Raw genomic sequence first — 8,144 nt, 5'->3', positions numbered from 1 at the left:
GAATGGACCACAAGTATCAGCTAGCCTAACCCCTTGCCATGATGAAGGACTTGTTGGGCCTAACCCAGCCAAGACAGGTGGCTGTCCAGCCTATTTCTCCAGTGAAGACGCTTCAACTTCCCTGGAAAGTTTTTTCCATTGTCCTGAAGTTCTTAGTTAGGAAGTTTTTCCCCCCCAAGATTTAATGCAAGACAAAAAGAGGAGGTCACACCACGTTTTCATTAACATTTTGGTGCTCAGGAGTGTGAGAAAGCACATCCCCAGACAACCAAAGTTTTAATGCTGAAAAGCACAGGTGTATGCTGTGCTTCACCTGCAGGAGATGCTCTCCAGCCAATCAAGCTACTGCTCCTCATCGGAGGTTGGTTTTACTTTGTCATCAGCAGAGCTCTCCTCCATTTACCTTAACAATCAGTTGGGTTCCTTACAATGGACTGTACAGACAGCCACAAAATTATCCTGAATTTGATGCAAGAGATTTAAATCCAGGTGATCCCCCAGGACTTTCAAAATGTTTCTTACGGTGGGACATTGGTTTCTCCTTTCACTTGGAATAATGGTGCATTGCTTATTCTCAGTCCTGCCTGGTCTCAGCCACAAATATAAAAACTTATTTCCACCTACAATTCAGATGCAATTAACCCACTCGATTTTAGCCATAGATTTCATCGGGTGCCTTTTACAAAAGATTTTCAGATTAATTTTGAGGGAAACTTGTAATATAGCTGAAGGTGAAAACTGAAGTCCCCTTGACTAATCAGAACTAAAAGGCAGAGAATGAAGAACTGCCACAATCTACTTGTCTCTCCTGTATCAGTTAGAGATCCCAGACAAACTGAGTTGGCCAGTCTTTTCTGGTTCATGGGTTCATTTTCAGAATGGGATGGATGGCCATCCTGTGTGAGCAGGACAGCTCCATATTTTGGGTGTCAGGAAGGCATTCCATTTTATTTTAACACTGGGCTAATTGTCCCACATTTGTGAGGCTGCTGGGAGGGCTTGCACGCCACTGCCGCCTGGTTCCTAGGTCCCCACAGCTTGGGGAGCGCCACACCAGCGTGGCTGCACCTGGCTCCCAGCTCCCCACCATTTGCAGGACCCAGGAACAGAACCGGCATAGCTGTGTCTCCCACCACTACGGGAGCCAGGAGTTGACAGAGTGGCGCAGCTGAGCTGGGAGGAGCATGGGTGCGAGGTGGTCACCCACAGGGCTGCAGCCTGTTCCCAGCTCCCCAAGTCCCTCACAGCCAGGGAGCACCTGCCCCACCCAGCAGGGTGGCAGCCCTCACAGGTCAGCCACCACCTGGCTCAGGGTGACCATCCACCCTGTTTTGGCTGGGACACCCCTACCCCGGGGAAGTCCTGTATTTAGCCTAGGGGAATGTGGTCACCCTATTTTCACAGCTTGAGGTCACTTGTATAGTGAGGGATGAGTGTATTTTAATTCAAGCACAACTGGTTCCCAAATTCCTGACCTTCTTCTACCCCCACATTAGGCTAAGGAAGGTCAACAGGAGCACTGGTCCCATTAGCTTCCCTTGGTGGAGATGGCACAGAAGCCTGAATTAGGGTACATCAACTTTAGCTTTACTGACAGACACCAAAAACTACAAGATCTTTACCAAATATTCATAAACCTGAATTACCCACCAGGAGAAATAAACAACAAAGTTGGCAGGGCCAGATGAATACCCAGAGACCAGCTACTCCAAGACAGCCCCAGAAAAGCCAAGAACAGAACACCTCTGGTCATCACCTACAGCCCCCAACTCAAACCACTGCAATGAATTAAAGACTTACAAAATGGTCCTTAATCAGGATGCCACACTCCAGAAGGCCCTAGGTGACAGGCCTGTTGTCTCCTACAGGCAACATCCTAACCTTATGAGGATTCTCACCAACAGCCACAGCCTATACCCCAGGAACACCAGTCCTGGAACTTTTCCTTGCAACAAAGCCCGCTGCCAACTTTGTCCACATATCTTTTCTGGAGATACCATCACTGGACCTAACCAGGTTATTCACAGAATCACAGGCACATTCTCATGTTCCTCAGCTAACATCATATATGCCATCATGTGCCAACAATGCCCAGATGCTTTGTATATTGGGCAGACTTCAAATTCTTTTAGGCAAAGTTAAACAGGCACAAAACAGACATAAAAAACACTCCTGAGCCACAAACCTGTTAGCCAGCATTTTAATGGAGTGGCCCATTCTGTTAATGACTTAAGAATTTGTGTTACTGAAGAGGAATTTTCACAATACTCTTGAAAGAGGCCGCTGAACTCTTTTATATTCGAATTTGACACATTAACATGTGGTTTGAACCGGGATGGGAATTTTCTGGGTCACTGTAGGGGCTTGTTTGCATACATGGCTTCATCTAATTCTTGACTCCCCACCCCCGCACTCCCTTCTGCCCCTCTACTCTGATTTGCTCACTTTGATCAATTTTTTTCTGATTTGTCCACCTTGATTACTGTTTTTGTTTCTCTGTGCCTTAAATATTGAGTCTGTTCTGGTATGGGCTATGGTCCGAAGAAGTGGGTCTGTCCCACGAAAGCTCACCCAATACATTTTTTTTGTTAGTTTTTAAAGTGCTACTTGACTGCTTTTTTGTTTTGCTGGTATATAGACTATACAAGGGCCTTCAGAAGGGTGAGTTGAGGATCAGACAGCTAGCAAAGGAGAAGCGAGCCCACAGCAAGGACCTGCCAGACATCCATTACATATGCAACAGATGCAGCAAGGACTGTCACTCTCGTGTGGGTCTTCACAGTCACAGCCAACGCTGCAAATGAGGATGCTAAAGGGAACTACGAAGGGCGCGTTCCATAGTCTACGTAGACTGAAGGATGCTACTACTAGACTAGCATGGCTCTCTTGGTTACTATTCAACTTTAGCTATGTAATTAATGTAGCTGAAGTTGCATACCTAAATTTGACCTTCCCCTGTACAGAGTTCTCAGTCTGGAAGAGGCCTGAGGACGTCAGAGTTCAGCCCCCTACCCAAAACAGGCTCAACCCTGACTAAATCATCCCAGACAGGACTTTGTCAACCTGGGACTTAATCTCCCAGGAAGGCGATTCCACCACCTTGCTAAGTAGCACGTTCCAGTGCTTCACCACCCTCCTGGGTGGATAGTTTTTCCTAATATCCAACCTAGACCTGTAGTGTAGACCGGCCCATAGGCAAGCTCTGCAGCAAAGAGCTTGCTTTTGGTTGACATGAGATATTTATTGTCATGCTGTCTCCTCTATTTTGGGATTATATGCCCTCACAATAACACACACTTCTATACAGGGAGCTCTCAGATGCTTTCATTATAGCACATTGCTCATGGTTAAGGATTCTGCTGAATCTAGAAACAATACATTTGAGATCCTTTTGTCTCTGCTTGGGGGGTGTGGGCGTGGACTGTTAAGGTTGGTGGACAAATGTATCACTTGACTTTTATTCCCATGAGAGGGTCAGGAGCGGAGTGCCAAGCTAGCCAGGGTATAGTCACATAATGTTAAATGAGAACACACTGGATGAACAGCTTACTGGACTTTCGATGGCCATTTTTCATTCAACCACTAGGTCAGCCCCTGGTTCTTTGAATTACATTTCGCTTCCTTGAAATCCGGTTAAAAGTCGAGTCAACAAAATACTTACACACATAAATGTCACTAAGATAGATAAGCAACTGCTACAAGTTAAGCACAGGCTTAAACCCTTGCTTTCCCACATGAAGGCCAAAACATTATGCAGAAAACAAGCACTAGGTATGAGTGTGTGTATTTCTTTAGTAAGGGTGTCAAAAAGGAAGAAGGCATTTATTGAGGTAGAGACAAGGTCAGACTTGTTCATTTCATCTTACACTTTCCTCCATCCAAATTGGAAAGTTGAATCAAATTTCTGTCCAGCCCACTCAGGCATTTCAACACTGTAGTCCCTAAGCAGAAAGTTACAAACTAAGAGTCACCAGCCACAAGGAAGGAAGGGTGGGCCTTGTTTTCTAGAGCGCTCATGAGCACCACACCCACACCCACACCCACCCCCCTCTGCTCCTCTTCCCCACACGTGCAGTGCATGATATTTACTACAGTCTTTGCAACTGGTCAGATGACACCTGCCAGGGGTGATTCTCATCTGGTGGAAAAGGTTCTTGCTCCATTGACTTCAATGTTCACCTGGGGCACTGAACTAGAAGGCGCTGTGCATTGGAGTAGGCCCAAAGAGCCCAGATCCTCCAAAACGTTTAGGGTTTGAAATCTATGAGGGTTAGGCACCTCAGAGGCTGCACCTATGTCATCAAGGAAGTTCATTGGGGTGGCGCTATGGAGAACCCAGCAGCACCTCCCCAGAACCGTTAGCTTACACATCCGGCACCATTTCATTCACACACCTCTGTCTATGGGTATAACTAGTTTTCCTAGTAGGTGCCCATAATGTTCATGGAGGGAGAGGGAGAGAGAGAAACTAAAGTGTTCTCACGGGGGCAGCATTGCCACCAAGAACTATTGCTATTTAACATTTGCTGTCACGGAGATAAGTAGCAGAAGCTGGATATTCTGCTGCATCAACTCTTTAAACCTCAAAATGTAAAATGTACAAAATTAAAACAAAAAACAAAACACTGAATTTCTAATTACTCTGTGCTGTTCCCATGCATGACTGCTGCCACCCCATCTGCACTGGGACTGTCTCCTTTCAGTACTAGGATTTTTCTCAATACGAAATACAAGAGCACTCAGGAGTTCTTGAGCACAGGCTCGAAACCCCAGCGGTCTCCTTGATTTCAGTAACAGTCACTATGCATGTAATCTTTGTCAAGGGTTTCAATAGACTGAGGGCAGTTGCTCCCTTCTGTTTCAGGCTTCTAATAGCAGTTTATTTTCAGCTGTGATTTGAATTTGCTTACAAGTGTACAAAATGAATAATCAACAGCTTTCAATGGACCTGGGTAAAGGCTTTTGTTGGGAAGGCCACTCTAATTAACATTTCCCCTTTGATATTTACATCTGATCAAGCCCTTCATTTTTGCGTCTTATTTTCATGCAAATAAGGCCTGACCTCTGGCACTAGATGCACTATTAAAAATGCATACTTGGAAGCATGCATATCCTAATTAGAGAAACTTCAAGGGCTGGAACAGGAAGGAGTGGTACAGAGTCACATTGACGGCCGTTAAATTCCTTACCAGTCCAGTGTTGCAGAAGGGCAGAAATCTTTTTTTTTTTTACGTAGTCCAGCAGAATAAATGAAAGTGTCTCCTGGAAACTGAAATTCTTTCCAACCAGGCCAGCAAAAGACATCTCCCTCGCTGATTTCAGAGCAGGGAATCGGAGCTGAATATACCTAAAGAGATTCTAAAGTGCTCCTTGGAGGCTAGCAGGCCTAATTTCGTTGCAGTATGGAAGGACCGATTAGAGAGTCACTACATTAATACATCAGGCCAGATTCACGTATGGAGTGGCTCAGTTCTCCAGAGTGATTGCTTTGGGTCAAATTCACCCAATATAATTTAAGGGACACAATCAGGGAAGTCAAAGTTAGATTCTGCAATGACTTATATGGTTCTTACACTAGTGCTTGTTATAGGTGGTTTCCCACTGCTATCTGTGGACATATTCCTAATCTATACCAATGTGAGAGATCAGAATTAGTTCTTCTATATTAATAGATCAGGAGGAGAGCAGAGATTGTTAAAGGAAGAAGCATCCAATTCCTATGAAAAATTGAAGAATTAGGTGCCCAAATGACCCCAGGTCCTTTGAGGGAGTGGGGAGAAGTCATGAAGAATTAGCCATCATGCATCTTTAGCATCCTTTAACTCCCCTGGGAGCCTTTGAGGACTTGGGCCTAGCAGCTTTATCAAACACACCCTACTGTGCCTGATCCTCCGGGAGGTCAGAAGTACAACTGTTGTTGACTTTTGGGCAGAAGCTCAAACTAGGTCCTGTTTAACAGTATCCCAGTCTTCTTACAAAGCACAGTCTAGGCTCTTTAGGTGGTGTCTCTTTGGCCTCTTCCAAAGGGGACAAGGGGAACAGTGTTGTATCATTTAAACAATGTTACTTGAGACCTTTGTTAGGCTTTGGTTGTATACAAGTGATTGGAGAAGCCCACTGTTATGTTGTGTGTAATGATTGGTGAAATCTAAGGATAGGACCAGTCTCCAAGCTAGTCTCCTCAGCTATAGCAACATCCTTAGCTTTGCCAGTCCCCCTAGGCACCCCCATCTGTCTTACTACCCTCAGGTTAATGTACCTCTGTAACAGATGGTCCTGGATACCAATGTCACAGGAATATTCCAGTTTGTCCCCATCCTAAAGGGCCACTTACCCAAGGCCATTTATACCTTGGAGCTCATTTCAAGACCACCACCACAAGTTCCACAAGAAAAACTATAATAAAAAGAATGCATTACATTGGAAAAGGAAAGTTTTGGGGGCTTTTTATCCCCCTTCTGCCAATAGCTCTGAGCTGCAAACTTAGCTTGTAGGGAAGGAATTCACTTATGACCGACTATCTTCATGGGGAGAGATGGCAAAATTGTCTTTTTTCCTCTTTAACATCCCACAGTGGTCTTGTGTCCATGAACCTTTCCTGGTAGGAAGCGTGGCGTGCTCTCTGTTAATGATCTGAAGTTCACATTTACTAATATTTCTACTCTGGTGATTGGGGTCTCAGAATACAGCCAAGCATTAGCTTACGATATGGAACAGAGATCTTATAAAATTAGTTTAATGCTGGCAGAAGCTCATAAGCATTCAATAAAATAAAACGAACACATTCTCACAAGTCTAATGCCTATTTTCACCATTATTAATATGCAGGCCAGGTGGTTTCCAACCATATTGGAAGTGTTTACTTGAGACATGGCAACTTGGACACAAGACAGTGCCTGGTCTGCCATGCTAGAGCTACACAGCACCCAAAAATCAAGAGAAAATATGCAATTTGTGCTATGCACTTCTTGTCATTTGAGTGTCCACAGGGTTGATTCTCCGAGAAAGCTAATGTATGAAGAGGAATCTGGCATTGGCCACTGTGGGCAGACAGGGTATTGGGTTAGATGGACCCTTGGTTTTTATGCCCAATCTGACACCATATTTAACAGTTACTATTTGTCAGTCAAATGGGACAGATTCATCACCACACATTAGCTTTCTCTGAGTCTCCACAGGGTTGATTCCCCAATTACAAGAAGTGCACTCAGCCTTGAAATACCACCATCACTCCAAACTTCTCCACAACTCCAGATGCTGTTGACACCTTTGCTCTTGACTCTCAATGGTGCGTGTTTATCACTTGCACTTCTAGAAGACCCACTGCCTTCCATCTTAGTACTCCAGGTATCATCACCCCCCACCCAGGGAGGCAAGCCATACACTTTCTCCAGATCAATAAATACACGGTTCTTCCAACTCCTGTCTCACTGAAGATACAGTTGCAACTCTTAAGTATCTTTCAAGCTGAGGGGAGCTCATCTTCATGTCAGCTCCCAACTTGAGTGGCTTCTTAGCCCTTTCTTTCAAACTCTCACCCTCCACACACACACACACACACACACACACACACACACACTCTCTCTCTCTCTACCTTCCTCTAGGTTCTCAGTGGAGTCACCCATTTATCAGTTTGGTAGACAGGCATTTGCAATGCACTTTGATTACTCTGTGTAACAAACGGACAATGGCAAAGGCTTGCTTAGCATAAGCAGCTCATTAAAATGCAGCCAAGATGGAGAATGCTTTGTGTGTAAGGTTCTTAATAGTTTCAAAAATCCTGATGGAAAAACAATAGAGAAACAGATATGTCCCTGTTTGCTATTGAGCCGTCTAGACATTTATTCGGCTCCGTGAGTTGCTACAAATGATTTTGCCGCTTCATAGGGTTAATTGTCATTGAAAAAACTTCACATTACCAGACAGAGCAAATGAGAAAGAGGCTTTCCTTTAGCTCAGAATGATGATTCCTGGAATAAAGATAAGGTTATCTTGAGCGACCCGCCTGCCTGTTTCGATTAATAATGCTTTTCTAGATAAAGTAAAGAACTTAGCATTTACAAAACCCACCACCTGAAATTTGTTTTCTTGAATTTGCAATCACAAAAAACACCAACCTGCCCCCATCCCTACCCAAACCCACA

The sequence above is a fragment of the Carettochelys insculpta genome, chromosome 4 (assembly GCF_033958435.1).
Source record: "Carettochelys insculpta isolate YL-2023 chromosome 4, ASM3395843v1, whole genome shotgun sequence".
Classification (NCBI taxonomy): Eukaryota; Metazoa; Chordata; order Testudines; family Carettochelyidae; genus Carettochelys; species Carettochelys insculpta.
The sequence above is the reverse complement of the archived record's forward strand: the minus strand, read 5'-3'. Positions refer to the sequence as shown.